Source organism: Fukomys damarensis, unplaced genomic scaffold (genome assembly GCF_012274545.1).
Source record: "Fukomys damarensis isolate Sample0158 unplaced genomic scaffold, DMR_v1.0_HiC HiC_scaffold_5, whole genome shotgun sequence".
Classification (NCBI taxonomy): Eukaryota; Metazoa; Chordata; class Mammalia; order Rodentia; family Bathyergidae; genus Fukomys; species Fukomys damarensis.
In genome coordinates this window covers 38703573-38721790 of record NW_022900917.1, presented here as the reverse complement: position 1 = coordinate 38721790, position 18218 = coordinate 38703573, and the positions used below count along the sequence as shown (strand labels likewise).

Below are 18218 nucleotides of genomic sequence, written 5' to 3'. Positions count from 1 at the left end.
GGGAGGGGAGGGGAGAGAGAGAGAGAGAGAGAGAGAGAGAGACAGAAAGACAGAGAGAGAGAGAGAGAAAGAGAGAAAGAATATATATATATATGTGTATATATATATATATATGTATATATATATATTCAGATTCATGGAATTTCAGAGGGTTAAATTAAATAATGATGTATAAGGTACTGAGCATAAAGAAAATGCTCAGTTAATATTAGCTCATATTATTATTATTCTGCCTATGCTAACCTGATCTTGGAGGTCTAAGGCTAGAAATGTTTTGTCTGCTTCTCCATTTCAGCACTGAAAAGTTGACTTCATTTCCTGATAGCTAAAGAAAACAAAACAAAGCAAAAAGCAAATCATAGTAATATGTGCATATTTTGTGTATATAAGCATACATGAGTACAATAAGTGAATATTTATTTGAAAGTAATCTTAAATACATATGCTGGAAATCTTTCTTTTAATTAGGTTAAGTATGAAGTTATGCTTGGGATCCCTGTTTAAAGTTATAAAGATTGTAACAGTAAATGATATCTTCAGCAAGAGCTCTGTAAAGTAAAACTAAAAAAACAAAGATAACTTTGAAACAAGCTGGTCTGGGGAATCTGTTATCAGATAACTCTAAAAGGATTTTTCTGTAGGCATTTTCTTACTGACATGTGTTAGCACCAGGATAGACCTGAAGACTCTAGAGTAGTTCACCTCAGAACACACCTTACCACCTCACTCCAGTACTGTGCTAACAATGGACATTCCTAAACTCAACTTAATCCCAAGGAACCACAACTACCAGGGCAACCTCTGAGTCTCCTTTTTGAAACACTCCACTCCCTAATGCAATTCTAACATACATTTAATAGCAAAATCATTAACTTATTTGCTATATCTAGCAATATGTTGACAAATGTGCCTTTCAAAAATCCAGTGCTAGGTGGGCATAGTAGCACATACCTATAAGCCAGCATTTGGAAGGCTGTGGCAGGTGGATCCTGAATTTGAAGCCAGACTGGGCTACATAGCAAGACCTTGTCTCAAAAAATTAAAATTAAAATGTATCCAATGCCTTACCTGGGCACTGGGCTAGGGATAAATTCTCTAAATCCAGGACCAAGCCTTACAGAGCACTGGAAAAGTGAATGAAATTGCTCATGAAACCCAAGGAGAGAGGCACCATTTCATTATGATTATTTGAAAATGAGACCTCTGTTTCTCAAGAACAGATTAGCATGGGCAAAGGAAATTGGGTGTCTTCCAGGAAAACCAAGAGTTTCCAGTGATTAAAAAAAGAAGAAGAATCCTTTTACATATTTACCTAAAGTGACATGCTATACTGTCCAGCACAGTTTAGGTGCTCGGTACATTATATTAAATTATTAAGTATCAAGAATAATACATTGTGAGTTTAAACAGTGACTACTGTTTGAGTGCTCTGCTCAGCACTTTTGAGAAACAGAAGCAGCAGCCTTCCCAGGGAATATGAGATCTGAATGATCCCTGAAAAAGGACTGAGGTGTCAGTAGGAGGCAAAGGAGAAACAGCATTCCAGGCAGATCGCAATGTTCACAAAAGCATAGACACAGGAGATCTTGTCTTGTTTAAGAATTCCAAATACTTCTACATGGCAGGAGTTCCAGAGTTCCACAGAGAAAAGCCAGAGACCAGCACCACTGACTCCAGGTCACTGAGATCCTTCAGAGTGATTTCAGGAAAGACCATGATCTTGATGCCAAAGTGCAATGTGAAAGAGGTACAGTACCTTCCAAGTTGATAGAACACAGCAATGGAGAGAGACACCAGGACAGATACAATGAACTTCCTTGCTAAGTGAAGGATAACCAACATCTGCATTGAGATGATGTAGAAGAATGTGCCAACTTTACTCAAGATTTGACAGAGAAGGGGAAAGGGGTGTTAAAGGGAGAAAGTCATTTGTGGCTGCATGCAAGATGATGACAGCACTCCATGAGGAATTTTGAGGATGTAAGGAATTTGAATTCAAAAGGGCAGGGTAGAAATCACCAAGAGGTAAGGCCCTAGGGGTAGGAGAGATAGAGGAAAAGAGATAAACTGTACAAGGCTTGTAGTTCAACTAAGCAGTGTGGTGTTTTGGACAATGGCAATGGAAGAGAGGCATTTCCATCCATTTAACCTCCAACTCTATGTAGAAATTTTGTCCTGGGTCCCAGTTATCTGTTGTCTGTTAATGTACCTCTAGTTTAGGGGTAATCTACTTGCTTTGGCCATCACACATAGTCCTATCTTCCATTTGTGTTTGTTGTGTCTTAGTTGAAAAACTAAGCAATACTAATCACAGAATAATCCCGTACAATGCCTGATTGCTGCTTATGCACCATATTTTTGGAAAGCAGGTTCTCAAATTTGTCAAGAAAAAATAAGCACCAAGAGTCTGAACTGTTTTCATTATATTTTTACAAAACAGAAAACTAGAGTTAGTGTCTAATTCTGGGAAGATACATTTGCAAAATTCACTAAGGTAAATTCCCTGACAGTTTGATCTAACTATGACAAATGTCTTTCAGAAGGGGGTATTTTACCACTAGTGAAGTTAAATAGATACTTTTAAGTTTATAAAAGTTAGTGATTTCCATTTGCAGAATGTCCACGAACCTATAAAATGAGACTGACAAGGCTCTGCACAGTTGAGGGGAGTTGTGTGTGCAGTCATTAGCAACCATTGTGTCTGTATCCCGGTTATCTAAGCCACACTGTGGAAAATGATGTTGTTACGCTTTCATCTTATTGTCCCTGACAGCCAAACCCAGCCTTAGCCATCAGGATAAATGCGCTCAGGGTTATTTGTTGACAGTTTCATTCCATTAAGGAGATAATTACTGACGAAAGTGCCAGGACTTAGGAAGTTTTCAAATGGTATTATCTGATTTTCATTTGTGTGTTATGTTATCAATATAGCATTAGTTTCACTGTCACTGTTCCTTCGGGTGACTTTTACTAAACCAAAATATAATGGCAAGTTCTCTGCTTTCAGCCAGCCTACTTTATGCTCAAACATAATTAAAGGTATTATTTCCCCCAATACCAGGGTGAACATAGTCATATCCAAATCTTTGTTCCTGACTTGTTTAATCTTAACTTATTTTCTCTTTCAAAAATATTACAGTTCCAATTGCGTATATTATTAGAAGTTTGGGGAGGGCGTTTTAAGATATCCTGAGACCACTATATGTCTAAATACAGATGAGCTGGTTATTATATAATCAATAATACTGATTGTCTATTTAAAAGGCATATATAATTATTACTATACTTTACCATGAGGTTCTCAAGCTTCAGTGTACATCAGAATTTTACAGTTGAAAATACAAATTGTTGAGTTCCACCCCCCAGATTCTCTAATTTTCTGGGCTGGGGACCCAATATTTAAAATTCTAACAAGTTTCAAGATGAGGTCTGGAATCCACACTGTGAGAATGGGTGGGACACATTCTATATGTTCAAGTGAGAGTCCTTGTGTGATGAATATGCTTCCTGGGTGATTCCTGTGAACCTCTAACGACAGTAACTCTCAAGCCTGGGTTTCATAGTGTAATCACTTTTAGAGCTTAAAAAATGTAGAATCTTGGGTCCTAACTGCAGAGATTGTGATTTGATTCATTTCAGTGTACCCTTGGCAATGAAGTATTTGAGTTCCTCAGAGATTCTAAAGTGCAGCCACAGCCCTGGAAACATACACTATGAATAAACTCTTCCCAGTTTGTCTTTTCTTAAATTGTGTTCCTTAAGGAAATCTGTGGTCCACCAGGTATTTATAAGTATTTCCTCTAAATCTGGTCGAGCCAATAAATACTGATTAAATATAGGAGACTGTTTGACACCAAGATAGTATAGGGAAATATTCCTTCACATCACAGATCTTCCATGTGACATTTTACTAAGTCTTCTTTCTTCGGTTTTTAACATCTTTACAGAGACTATAATTCACATACTATAAAATTCACCTATTTAATCTGTACACTTTAACGGCTTTGCTGTTAAAAAGAGAAGTGTACTCATCAATACAGTCTAAATTTACATTTTTTATTACCTTAAAAAATTTCATACTTGTTCATCACCCACCCACTCACTATACCCTCTTCCTTCATCTAGAGTCAACTGCTAATCTATTTTCTCTCTTTACATCACATAAATGGAATCATAGAATATGTGATCTTTTTTTACTCATTTCTTTCAGTTAACATAATAATATCAAGATTCATCCATGTGATAATGTGTACTAGTACTTTACTTGTTTTTATTATTGAAGAATGTTATATTTTATAGATACATCATATTTAATTTATTCATTCATCTGTTAATGGGTATTTGTTTCTATTTTTTATGATACTTCTGTGAACATTCATGTGCAAAGGTTAATCAGAGCACAAGTTTTCAGTTTTCTAGAATTGGGATTAAATTGCTAGATTATAAGGTATATTTGTGTTTAACATTTTGAGGAATTGCCAACTATTTTCAAAGTGGCTGCACCATTTTACATTCCCATAGCAATTTAAAAGGGTTTCCATTTTCAACATTCATGATAATATTTATTTTATTATAGCTATGCTAGTGTGTGTGAAATGATATCTCATTGTGAGTTTTAGTTGCATTTTTCTTAATGGTTAATCATATTAAGCATCCTTTTCATGTGTTTGTTTGTTATATGTGTATGTTCTTTGGAGAAATATTCAAATCCTTTGCCTGTTTTTGATAGAGCTACCTAATTTTTTATTATTGGATTGTAAAGACTCTTTCTACACTTTTCATTATCTTTTATTTCTACATCTTTTCATTATCTCACATTTTTTTCTTTTCCCTTTTTACCCTTCCCCTATTCATCCCACCTTCCCTACACCTTTAGCCCTTTTCTTCCCATTTCATCATGTCAGTAGTCTTATTAGGATTTTCTGTATTATTGCAGATTATTCACACCAGAGAACTATTCAGTATTTACACATGTGTGCCTTATTTATTTCACTTAGGAGTATATCTTCAATATGTATCCATTTTCCTATGAATGAATCTATTTTCTCATTCTTTATGGCTGAGTAATATTCCATTTTATAGAAAAACCACATATTGTCTTTTCATTTTAATGCAGTTTTAGTGCTGTGTTATTTGAAGCACTTCAGGTTTTTTTTATGTAGTTTTTTTTTTCTTTTCTTGCTTGTGCTTTTGGGTATTACATATAAGAAATCATTACCTCATCAGAGCTCTTGAAGGTTTGTGATTATTTTCTTCTAAAAAATTTTTTTTAGCCTATGGTCAATTTTGAGTTAATTTTTTGTATGGTATAAAGAAGGGGTTCAAATTCATTTTCTTCATTTTCTTGCATATGGATATGTTGTTTGAAAACCATTTGTAGAAAAGACTACTCTTTCCCCCACCGAATTTAGAACTCCCCCATTTTTTTGAAAATAAAATGCCAAGGTACAAAAAAAAAAATAAGAGATAAGGAAAAAAGTGGAAACAAAGTCTTTGTAAATAGGGAAGGGAGGCCAGGGGAATGAGGAAAAAATAAGATCCAAGAAACATTGTGTAAAGGTACAAGATCCCAATGATGAATGTAACTGTATTGCATACCAAAATGTATCAATAAAGAAAAAAGTGACATAAAGCTAGTAATATTTTCATAAATTAAAAGCTTCACTGAGAACCAAAAAAAAGTGGATATGTATGCTGGATATTGTTAATGTCCTGGACCAATTCAAGAGCCTAAGTCAGCATCTACTGGACACTGATCACTTCCTATGTGCTGGATTCTAGGAGAGCAAGATGAATTGACTAGTTTTTATCCAGTCTGTCAGTCCATCTGGGCAACATGGCAGATAAATAACAAATAATCACATTCTGGTAAATATCGTAACAAAGATATGTTTGAGATGAAATGGAAGCACAGAAGGGGGAACACTTAACTCCAGCACAAATGTTGAGCCCAGTCCTGAAGGTGGCAAAAGCACCCCTTGAGGAAGGAAAATGATCTGCAGGAAGTTCTGCAGTTTTGGAGAGAGAGAGCGAATGTGGAAGGTGGAGAGTGACTGGAGATAAGAAAGAAAGGCAATCAGATTGGAGAAATCTGCATGCCTCCTGTCAAGTATGAGCCACCTTCTACTGGCAAGAAGGAGCCCCTGAAATACCTTACAAATGGGACATATAGTGAATTTCTGGGAAGTTGCTGAGTCTTTGGGGGAAATCTGGCTTCAATAAGAAGGTAGTCTTAGGTACAGCAACAATGACCAGTAACCGTAGTCCTCTCATTCTCTCCAAATCATGTTGTCTATAATGTGTGCATTCCTCCTTAAATAGTAAATTTTCCACTGTACGTATCCCAATCATAGTTCAAGTTTCCTTCATGTACTAAAACATTGGACTCAATAAGATGAAAGCTTGAGGAAAATAAAATAATAATTTCCTACCAAAGCCCAACCAACTGTCATCAACTTGAAACTCAGAACCTGTATTGAGTTGTCCTTTGGAGAAGGGAAATGGCTTTTGAAGAAATAAGAGCACTGTAGCTCCAGAAACCTTATAGTTTAGTCACAACAACTGAAAAATATTCCTCCATGAGCTGTCATAGGATAGCTGAAAAAACACAAAAAAGCATTTTTCTTATGTGGATGGTGTCAGGATATGGACACCTATCTGCAAAATCTCTTTTAACCCCAAAGACAGTCATGGTTGGATAAGATGATTCCAAGACATAGGTTCCAAGTCCATGCTTAAAGAAAAAGGCCCTTAAGAGAATCATCTTTAATACCCAAGTTGAGTACTAAGGAGGAGGGTCTGAGCACAGCTGAGCAAGAAAATGTTCCTTATTAAAATATTTTAATTAGCAATAAGGGGAATAGCAAAGCAATTAAGTATTGGGATGTAGTCATACTATCTAATCTTAAAGCTGTTATCTTTCATTTACTATTTTTGTGATCTGGGCCAATTTTCTTCTTGAAGTGCCAGTTTCATAATCTGTAAAATAAGAAAATAATAACACCTACCTTAAACAGCCATTGTGGGAATCAAATGGGATAATCCATGTAAAACGCTTTGCTGCCCAGAACAAATTAAGTGCTCAATAAGTGACCATTGTTATTACGAGGGCCAAAGGTGCTTTTTGTTTTCACTTCAGAAATCAATATAGATGCAGTACATCAAAAACAATCATGTGTCTTCACTTGGTATAAACACTTCAGAGCTGAGCCCCTGCCCAAACCACATAGCTATACATTTACCTTTAACAATATGCATTAACTTCTCAGGAAATTATACTGTTCTTCTATTGGCCCAAATGATACTTTTTCAAATAATCCATCATAATAAGTACTCAGCTATATTTGTTTATGATGATGACTAGGTTTTTTAAAAGCTCCCAGCTACTAGCCAAGCAATATGACCAGAACTAGCTTTAGCTAATGTTGTGGTTTCTCCAGAAAAATTATCAAAATTGCAATTACTACACAAGAGATGGACATATAGTTAAAGAAAGGATACATTAACAAAAAAGTCATAATGATGAAAAAGGGAAATAGTATATGTAATTAACTTTTCTAACAGTACTAGTGGTTACCTAAGACTTTTTTCATGAAATGGCTCATTTGAAAGCATCCAGTTTTGCTCTGGTACTGTTTTAAATATTTAATTTACTTGCTAGCAGATAAAGTGATTTCCTCTCTTTTAATTTTTCTTTGAGCTATAGAGTTCTGCTTTTATCATTTCAACAATAAAAATGTATTTTAAATAAATTGATTTTTTAAAGGAGCAGTTTTTTCTCTGGATTCTTTAAATATAGACTGATGTCTGATAAATATTTATTATGTGGAGGTGAGCAAGCTTGAGGTGGGAAATTTAGGTTCTGTGATAGCTAAATCTCAATGAGTGGTAGGATAGGCAAGACAGGGAACAAGCAGGCATAGAGACCAGGGAGGCCTCTCAGACCAGGGATGTAGGAACAGAGTGTGGTATAAGGGCATTGGTTTAAAATATGAAATTTTCCAGGATCCAGACAGAGCAGAGCATTCAATATCATATTAAACAAACATACCCCAAGCCCTGAAATGAAGAGGAGAGAGAGTATGCCTATGGATGCTCCAGTGACAGCAGACTTCAGGAAGACGCACAAGCAGAATACTAAGCAGACGTCTGCAGCATGACATGGCTGCTATCAGAAAAACTCCATGGCAGGCCAGAGTCTCAGCCCAATGACCAGACGGCAGGATTCAGGAAGGTCTTGAAGGACTTGAAGGAAGAAAGCTAAGACCATGTTCCTTCTTGATTTCCTTGGGGAATCTGAGGAAGAGCTCAAGGATATGGAGTAGGAAGAGAAGAGAGAGCCAAGCACTGGGGTTCAAGGGCAGAGTAGGGCAAGTTGCAAGACAGGTACTCCCTAGACACTAAGAGAGCTACAGGACCCTGACCAGGGCCAGCATTAACGCAAATTCAGTCAGGTCACACCCAGAGATATGGGTTAAAGCAGGGTTTCTCAACCTTAGGATCATTGACATCTTGGACCTGATAATTCTTTGTTGTGTGACACTTTCCTGTGCCTTGTAGGATGTTTAACAGTGTATCTGGGCTTTGGCTATTGACAAACAGCTATGACAATCAAAACTTCATCCACTGATAAATGTCCCACGGTGAGATAGTAGGTCCAACTTTCCCCTGGATTAAGTAGCTGCCCAAATTTGGGAGATATATGATGAAAAGGCATACAGATTATTAGGGATTCAGAGCTTTTACTTTATTGTTGTTGCTTATTGAGTTTGCTTTTCCTGTCCTCTCTATCCAGACTTCCCACAAGAGCTTTCTTCTTAAGCATCAAGTTCTCTCTGGTCATCTTTGTCATTTGTTTGGTCTCTTTTCTAAATGTGCTGGCAGGAAATATCTACAATAGCCAGTGTTTCCCTAAAAACAGTTACACAAATACTGATTACCTACAATTCCATAGTTGCAAGTGTGTTCACCTGTCTATTTACCATAAATACCTGGATCAAATATATACTGTTCAGAAGTGCTGATGGCACTGTCCAAATTATAAGTCTGATCTGTTGGAAAATTCATCCTTGCTTAGGTGATACTGATTTGTAATTGGTGCCTGTCTCTGAGATGTCAATTAAGGTGTTCTGAAAAGCCCATCAATTAAAAAATGCCCTTTTTCTTGAAATGGCCAAAGGTCAGGAGGCAATAGTGACAAGCCTAGCTCACTCTGCCTTTTAGGGGAATTTCTCATAATGTTCCTCTTTAGTCTGTTCTCTCAATTGGCCACAATCAAAGGATGGAAGAACTACTTTAAAATTATAATCTGGAAGGATACCATGTAAGATATTACTAGCATTAGCATCTTTCCCACCTGGGCATGTTCAAGGTAGCTCTACTTAACATTTGTCAAGAGCATTATTTGATAGATGATGCTCATTCAGCTGCCACCCTGCTGAGATGAACATCATGAACACTCAGCCTACTTTGTGTAGCCCAAGCCTGCCAAATACTCCTCTACATTCCCTTATGTTGAGAAAACAGGCTGATTTGTATAAGAGTAGAAGAAAGTGTAATCTAACCCAAGCATGCCAAATAGCTACAACAATACCATGCAAAGTCCTATTCTTATTATCTGTTACATAAGGGTAGCTCCAAAATTTCTTCACTAGGGTGGAGGTAGTAGAGTTTCACATAGATTATTTATGGTATGAGATGGCTTTCAGGGTACTGATGGAAAATAAGGGAAAGGGTCTCAAGCTTATCCAAGCTATTCTTTCATTTATTTTTATTTTTTAAATTTTTTTATAAATCAATACTAATTTATTACTTTTCTCTACTACTCAGATGGCATGCATTCATTTTCAAATACAAACATAATTATTAGAAGTATTGACTGCAGAAAGTACTTTGTACAAAATATCAGCATAGAAGTTCCATAAATGAAATTGTATACTTTTTTTCTGGATCAGTTTTATATTAGTAATATTTGTAATACATCATAAACACTTTCATTGTGGGAAATAGGTACAAATACATATCACATCTTCATCTTTTTCACTCTCTCTTTCCCTTCCCAGTAGTATTAAATCTTATTATTCTTATTTGGGATGCTAGGTAAAATATTTCAACTCATCAAGTTCTCTGAGCTAGTCAGTTTTCATTTTTGTTATCCTACAGTTTATTTCCCCTCACAAGTAATTTTATTTCTAAGAACTTTGAAACTTAAACTATGAAACTGTATGTGCTAAAATATATTTCAGACTAAAGTATTTATATGTAACTATAAATCAAATCACTTATTCATTCCAAGACCTGAGCTGTAGTTGATATGAGTAACAATAATTAGTGAGATATTTTAGAATCAAGAGTGACCCTTGTAAAGCAACTGAAATTCATAAAAGTGTCATTCAAAGTCAAGTTTCAGTTATACTACACAAGAGAAATAATAACAACAATGAAAATCAAAGACTTGTTTTTTTTGCTACAGTGCCAAGGGCTTTTCTCACTAAGTCCTTATAACACTATGAGATTGTTACAGTTTTTATCCCTATTTTATAGATAAGGAAACTGTGGCAGGAAAAATAACGTGCCTAATGTTAAGTCATGAAGTTAATTCATCATTTAAGCCCAGGAAGACTCGGTTTATAAAGTCTGCTCTCCTGATTATACTATTCCATTTCTCTTGTATGTGAACAAAAAGAAGCTCTTTCTATAGTTTTACTTTCCATTCTAATTTCACATTTATGTCACCTGTTGTAATTTTTATAATACATGTAAATCATATTAATCACAACATATAAATGAGAGAATTATTATTTATGCCCTATTATAAATTTCTATTTGCCTGAGTTATACTTTATATGTTCAGAGCAATAACAAGGATAAAATATTGTAAGGATCTAGTATTAATTCCAGTGCCTCCTATTTAGAGACCTACTGAGATTCTGTATCAAAATGGCTCAGTAAATGAGTTCTCTACTGGGATCTGGAGGCAGAGAGTAACATAAATGTGTTTTTTTATTTGTTTGTTTTTGTTTTTTTGTTTCTTGCAAAGAGAAATTAGAGCAACCAATTCTCAAGTGATGGGCACAGAAGTTTTAAATTGATGAGATTGTGACATGGGAGAGGTGTCAAGGGACCCAAGAAGGCTCCACTCATCCCTCATGTGATGCCAAGGGAATTCTTTACACAGAACACACCTCACAGGCTTCTCACCTTACTTCAGTGCCTTTCACCTCTGTTGGAGACAAAGGCCAGGGAGACCTGCTGTTCTCTGCAGGTCAGGGCTTTTCACAACCTCTTTTCCCTCGCTGCAACAATTTCTGAAAACTCGGTTCCCCAAAGGCTGGCTCCAGCTGACATCTGCAGAATAGTGGACCCCATTGAAGAAGGGGTTGTGTGTTTGTAATATCCAGGAAAAAAACCCTAAAATTCTAATTTGTAAAAATATTTTCTGAGGAGCAACACCATTTGCAACAGATTGTGGCCCCAGGCTGCCAATTTTGAACATCCCTTATGGAGAAGGCTCAAGCAGCTTCCTTCAGAGCACCAGTTTTGACCTAAGAGGAACTGTGGCTCTCCCTTCAATAACAAGATTTGTGCATGTATTTTTAAAAGCATGTGCTTTATTCTCCCCTCTAAGTAAATATATATTTAAAAAACACAGATGCGTGACTTGACTTTGTGACTCACAGTAAACAATCCAGTGGCAACACCCCTCAGCCTTGGAGCAAAAGCAGAGAAGCACTTTGCCTACCCCACCCCCCAGCTTCCAGCCTTTTATTAATAAGTGAGGGGACAGTGGGATAAGTGGTTGTACAAATGAGCTTTTCAGAAAGTGACCTACAGATAAGAATAGCCAGGCTGGACACATTTTAGATTACAGTATCCAGGCAGTGCCCTTCTTTAAAAGCCATTTGATTATTTTCTGTGCTTTCAAAAGCTCATTGCTCTTTATTCATCCTCTTGTCCTTATTTACATATGTTTGGTTTGTGTGGGCCCTGGGAGCTCATGAGGATGTTATCAACTCCACTGGTGAATATTTTTAGCTCTTTCAGTGTAGGACTCCTTGTTCACAGGGTCTCATTTGTGTTTCTATGATTGCTTCTAACAAGTATCCTTTACAAACATCTGTGGGGTGGGGATTTGAGGGTTGAGCCTGAGGCAGATGAATCTAACATGGCCAAGAAAAGGGTGATAATCATGACACACAGTTCAGAGACCAACATGCATTAACCCTGGGTTCTGTAAATTAGTTACAGACCATATGCACATCTCCTTAACCATCTGCATAGCAAACCTTTAGAGAAAGAAGCCCTTGCTGCTTGCCAGGCCAGGGACCTAGAATCTAATAAATTATCCAACCTCAGCTGGAAAATGGATGACCTGCGATGTTCCTGGCAGTTTTGATATTCTGTGACTCTGTGATTCATTATTCTTTCATCTAACACCAAATGTGATTTAAATAGAGTAGACCCCAGAAAACTCACAGGAAAAGCAGAAATCATCTTAAAACAAAGATGAATCTTTCTCATTAAATCTACGTTGCACTGGACCTTAATGAATTTCGGAATGATATTATTAGGTCATTTAAATTGCACCTTCTTTCTTCCTTATTATTATTATTTATTTATTGTAGTGACTGTTAAGCCAAAGAATCATATACCTAGAGTCGAAATACTGCAATATAAACATAAGCTCAACAGATTGGTGAATAATATACTTGTTATTTTAGCCTAGATATTTTCAAGCTCTACTAAGTCATTTTATGAGCCACTTTAATGTAGCACTTAGTAAATGAGAGAATGAGACACAACATTTTGGAGGTGTGAGTTTTTAAATCTCTTTTGAATTGGAGATGGTGGAGCTGGCTACAGGATTGAGGTACAGTTTCTCAACCAGCTGAGTCATCCCAATTAGACCCCCAAGGCAGGAAGTCAATATGAATTCCAAGAAAAGTCATTCACATTATGTATATCTAGTTCTTGGTTTATAAAATAGCTGTAATAAAAAATATTGTCCTCATTACTTGTTTGCCACCATGTCTTTTTCCAAAAATTTTCAGAATCCCAGATTTTTAAAAAGTGATAAATTAATGCATAATATGGTTGTGTTATTAAAAACACCCTAAAACTTTGTGTGTCTATGCATACACTTAAAACACTTGATTAACTTCTTAAATTTAATGGCTTCTTTATAAAACAAAACAAAACAAAAAAAAACAATGGGCTGCTACAATGATTTTGGAATTTATACACTCATTGGCTTCTTGTAAAGTACGCAGTTTGTCCCTTCTGAAGGAAAATTCAATGCTGAATGTTCATTTGAAGTCTCCTCCTATACCAGAAGTCCATTATTCCAAATATCTAAAATGAATTTGGCCTTTCTTCCCTGTGATCTTTTTAAGCACAGCATATCAGAAGTGCTGCAGTCGCATGCTTTGTATAATAAACCAACATTAGCCTGAAACTGAATTGTCTAAAATAGCATCTGTGAGAGTTAATAGCTCCTGTGGGTGGGCCATATGATAACGCTACCATCACTTGCTGTGTGGTATTTATAATTAATACTCTCTCCTTTCCAGCCAACAGTTATACAGCATAGTTTTCTAATTATGGAAACAAAGAGTGAGTTTTCACACAGAAGTTTTATTGTTTTTACTGCCCTAGAAAAATGAAGATTTATGAAAAGACTAATTTTCAGTGGCCCCTGGCTTCCTACCGTTCCTTTCAGTTCAGCTGTTACCTCACCTCACTAGTGGAAGATATTTAGAAAGCATGTCTGTTTGTTTGAGAAATAGTAAATGGCAACTAGGTTCAACATCATCTTTCTCTAGAAGTCACTCCGACTCAGTCAAGTTACGCATACCAAAGTAATATATTTTAAACCCAGCCCAACTTTGTAACCTAATTTCCTACTGATCACTTGGAAAGCCGAGCATAGGGTTTGGCTGGCACCTCTTCTTCCCCCCTACCCCCCACCCTTTAAACACAGCTGCCAGTTCTACCTGTAGAGCAGGTGATGATAGGAAGCCAGGTGGTGCCTAGGCAGCCAATTGTGAAGTAGTTGGACTGCTGAGCTCTGTGGTGATTCCCTCTGCCCTAGTCAGCAAGTACATAAACTGTTGGAATGTGGCCAATGTCCTCCTGACTCATGACTCAGTCACAGCTTAGCTTGTTGCTTTCTGAATAAATGCCAGTCAGGGCTTTAGAGTAGGAAACTTGGTCAACGAATGCTGGACTACACACTTAGCCTTCAAGGTCAAAGGTAATGAAGAATTTTCATCAGTTCTGTTATATAGCCCTTTTAAAATAATTTTTACCTCCATTAAGTGAAGACATAAGTCTCTGTATTAGTGTATTTTCTATCATTATAACAAAGTACCTCAAGCTGGTTAACGTATAAAGTTATTTTTAGGTCACAGTTTTAGAGGTTCAAGAGAAAAGACTCTGATACCTGCTTGGCTCTGTTTGGGCTCCCCTGGTTGATTCACGTGGTGGATGGCCTCACAGTGACAATCTCTGGAGCCAGAGGGCAAAAGAGGGCAGTCTTCCTCTTTTGTAACAACCTACTCTCGAGAATGAACAGCAGTATTATGAGAAGTCTGATAAACCCTCCCCACAGCAGCAGCCTCAGTGACCTCATTCATGACTGAGCAACATCCTACATCATAGAGGTTTTGCCACTCCCCATGTCACCATACTGTGGACCGGGCTTCCAACATATGAAGCGTCAGGGGACACCCTCAATCCTTGTCCAAGCCAGAGCAGTCTCCATTTGAAAGATACCTTTTCAGCCTGCATTGCCCATAGGAATAAAGAGATTTGTATGCAAAACAGCTTCACACAGTGTTCATATTTCTCAGGCTGATTGGCTGAGCTGGCTGACATCTATAAACTGAATTAAAAGTAGATGATTTCCTGCAGGTAATCTCACCAGACATCACAATACTATACTACCTGGTGCCTGGGCTCACCAATGAGAAAAGGGAAAAACGTGACAGTTTTTAAATGTATTTGACATGTTTCTCCAACTCTGACCCTATTAATTGTCATTTACCCCTTTTGCAATTCAGCTCACACGTTTAATTTAAAAAGTCCTCCATTTTAGGTCTCATTGAAAATCTTCCCATCTGTCTGTGGAGCTTTTCATTTTTACAGTAACTTGTCAACTTCAGAATGTAAAATTAAGTGTAAATGAAGAAAAGGTGCCAGGTCAGTACATGTAAAACTCTGATGACTGGAGGATATCCAGGGTAAAGTAGCTGAACATTCTTCTCAGCTCGGCACAAAATGCAATTTATGAGCGCTGTATAGAAACGGACTGGTGCTTCTCAGTATCTCGGTATTTCAATATCCTCCACGACTTTTCCAGATTATTCAGTGAATGTTACTGTGATTTATATAGTACACTTCTTCCTGTCACTGTGAACATTGCCTGGGAGACAGAATCGAGCTCCTGTTTATTGGGGGCAGTAGCTCTGGATTAAGCCATGCTCTAAAACTGCTGTTTCACTATAAATCAAAGTCTCTATATTTGAAATGTCACTTAATCATTTTCAAAGCCGTAAGTGACATCCAGTGCTACAACTCAAAGTGAAGAGCCAAATGCTTTGCATTACCCGCTCAGCTCAGGAACTTCTACTGTATTATATGACTTCCGACTATCCTTATGTTCAGAGGAAGTTGAAAATTGGATACTAATTTGACAAATAAAGACTAAAATATCCATAAGATCCTGAAATTGAAATCATTTCACCTTAAATTATATGGCTAATGTATCCTTCCCACTTCATCTTGCATTATTCCTCTTCTACTTCTTTAAGAAAATGACTGCAAATATAATCTAGCCATTGAAAAATGTTAATATTCTCAAATATAAAGAGATCTATAACATTTAAAGCATCAAAAACTAAAGAACTTCCCAAAATTGGAACTACATTTTAAGCCTATTTCAATATTTAAATCAATTGCAAACTGCATAAATCTCAAATCATTAATAAATTCTCATTTTTTTTCTTTCAGCCCAAGTTTTCTTCATGATGATCCTTATATTTAAATCACATTGGAGGGCCAGGAATTTAACTCAGTGGCACTGTGTTTCCCTGACAAGCACAGGGTCCTGAGTTCAATCTCCTGTACCTAAAAAAAAAAAATCACATTGAAAAAGAATACCCTTTCCAAATAGTGTGTTGGTATGAGATGTCAAGACGGTTTTGGTAGTACTTACTCCTCAAGAATCTAATTCTCATGTAATATTACTAGTAATTCCAGAACAACCCATTTAATCAGCCACATACTGCATGACATTTTGGTTAGTGATGAACTACATACACAATGACAGTCCCAAAAGATTATAATGGAGCCAAAAAAAAAAAAATCTAACACCTAGTAACATAACTGTTTTATCCTACCATAATGCATTATTCATGTGTTTGTGATGCTATTGAGGTAAAGAAACCTAATATGCTGCCAGTTGTATAAAAGTGAAGTACATATAACTTATATACATTACATGAGTTGACAATAGATGAGTGTGTTACTGGTTTTTGTTTTTACTATTTTATAATGAACTTTTCATTGCTATGTTAGTGTATACTCTCTACTTATAAAAAGAAGTCTCCTGTAAAATGGTATGTTACACTAGCAGCAGTATATCTCATATTTACCTCATCTCTTACTTCTATCAAGAGGCCCAAACATCTAGGGTAGAGTGAGTAGGTTCTGTGATGTTCACACACTGAGGAAATCATCCAGCAGCTCATTTCTCAGAACATATCCCTGTCATTCAGCAAAGCATGGCTGTAGTTAGGATTGCTCAGACATGATGATGGCATGCAAGGAATGCTTTGTTGTTTCATTTTGATCATCAAAACCCTTGTGAGGACCCTAAGTCTGGAGTGCCTTGCTCTTACCACTGCTTTTGTGAGACAGCCATCTTACAACTCATCCTTCCTAAGTGACTCTTCACATCCACTTTTTCTGGATAACTCCTGAGTGAGACCTATCGCCATTCAAATAATTTTCCCAATATTGTATTTGTCTTGCTGGCTAGGAGTGAAGTTCAAGTTGAAATTCAATTCCCTTTTGAAAAATTTCTGTTGACCTTGGCAGAGTTCTTGAGGACAGTGTTTAGCTATTAAATCTTTCTTTCTTTGGGTCTTTTTAAGAATTTTCAAGCCGCTATTGTAAGAGATTGCTTTTATTATTCATAAAACTGTTATGATTCAGACCTAATTAGGGTGGTAAGGAATTTTAGAGTTTGCCTTTTGCTCATTGTCTGATGCTTAAATCTACTTTGTATTATACACAGCTTTGATATCGTGCTTGCAGAACCCTTCTTTGTAATATTTCTTTGACTCTTACATGTTATCTTAAGAGATTCGCTTGTTTCCACTTTACAAAAAAATTCAAATCACCATTATTTTAGCCTTCTACAAAGGGTTCCAGACTTCTATTTTCCATACCCTCCCCATAATTTATTCCCCACACAATAGCCATTGTGAACTTTTTAGAGCATAAGTTGAGTAGTATCCTTACAATGACTGCCTGTGAAATCCAATCCTTACCCTCGACCCTCCAATATCCCGCAAGACCCAGTCCCCTCTCCAAACTCCTTTCATACCTTTCTCACTTCTTCTCACTCTTCTGCAAACTGCATATCAATTATCCCTTGAGTATCCAGGTTTATTCCTACCTTAAAGCCTTTGCAGTTTCTGGTCACTCTGTGTGGAAATCTCTTCCCCAAAGTTTGCACAGAGTTCAGGGTACAGTGCAGTGTCACCTCCTCTGAAAAGCTCTTACAATATCTAAAATGTCCATCTTTCCCACACATCCCTAACTCTATCCTATAAATCTTTTTTGTTTTCCTTGCAAAATCTTTCACTTCGGAAGGCTCTTATTTTCTTGCTTGCTGTCCTCCATTAAATGTAAGCTCCATAAGAGCAGAGATCTGCCTCTTGGTCATTGCATATACCATACACATAGGAGATTAGATAAATGAGAAATTATGACCCAGGTGTTTTATAAAACTCCTGTCTCAATGTATGTGCCATAGTAACATTTTGGAGTCTATGACTTCATACACTGTACTTTGCCTAAAAGGTTGTCCATCTTCTTCTAGTTAAACCCTATCACTCTTTAAATCCAGTGCAGTTGCTTATCATATAGGAGGATATACATCCCCTGACTGCCTCAGGCTGGGGTAGGTAACCAGTTATAAGCATTATAATTTT

At 36.7% G+C, this 18218-nt stretch overlaps 1 protein-coding gene and 1 long non-coding RNA gene across 3 annotated transcripts in view; one reads left to right on the top strand and one right to left on the bottom strand.

The window, feature by feature from the left end:
• Positions 1-14597, bottom strand: part of LOC104861116 — a 23814-nt gene extending 9217 nt beyond the window's left edge. For both annotated transcript variants that reach the window (XR_779911.1, XR_779912.1), the window contains exons 1-2: positions 14441-14597; positions 244-325 (exon numbers count right to left, since the gene is read on the bottom strand). This is a non-coding gene — a long non-coding RNA (uncharacterized LOC104861116). The remainder of the gene's footprint in view (positions 1-243; positions 326-14440) is intronic.
• Kcnb2 (potassium voltage-gated channel subfamily B member 2) overlaps positions 1-18218 on the top strand; it is a 461074-nt gene that overhangs the window by 260511 nt on the left and 182345 nt on the right. The window lies entirely within an intron of this gene.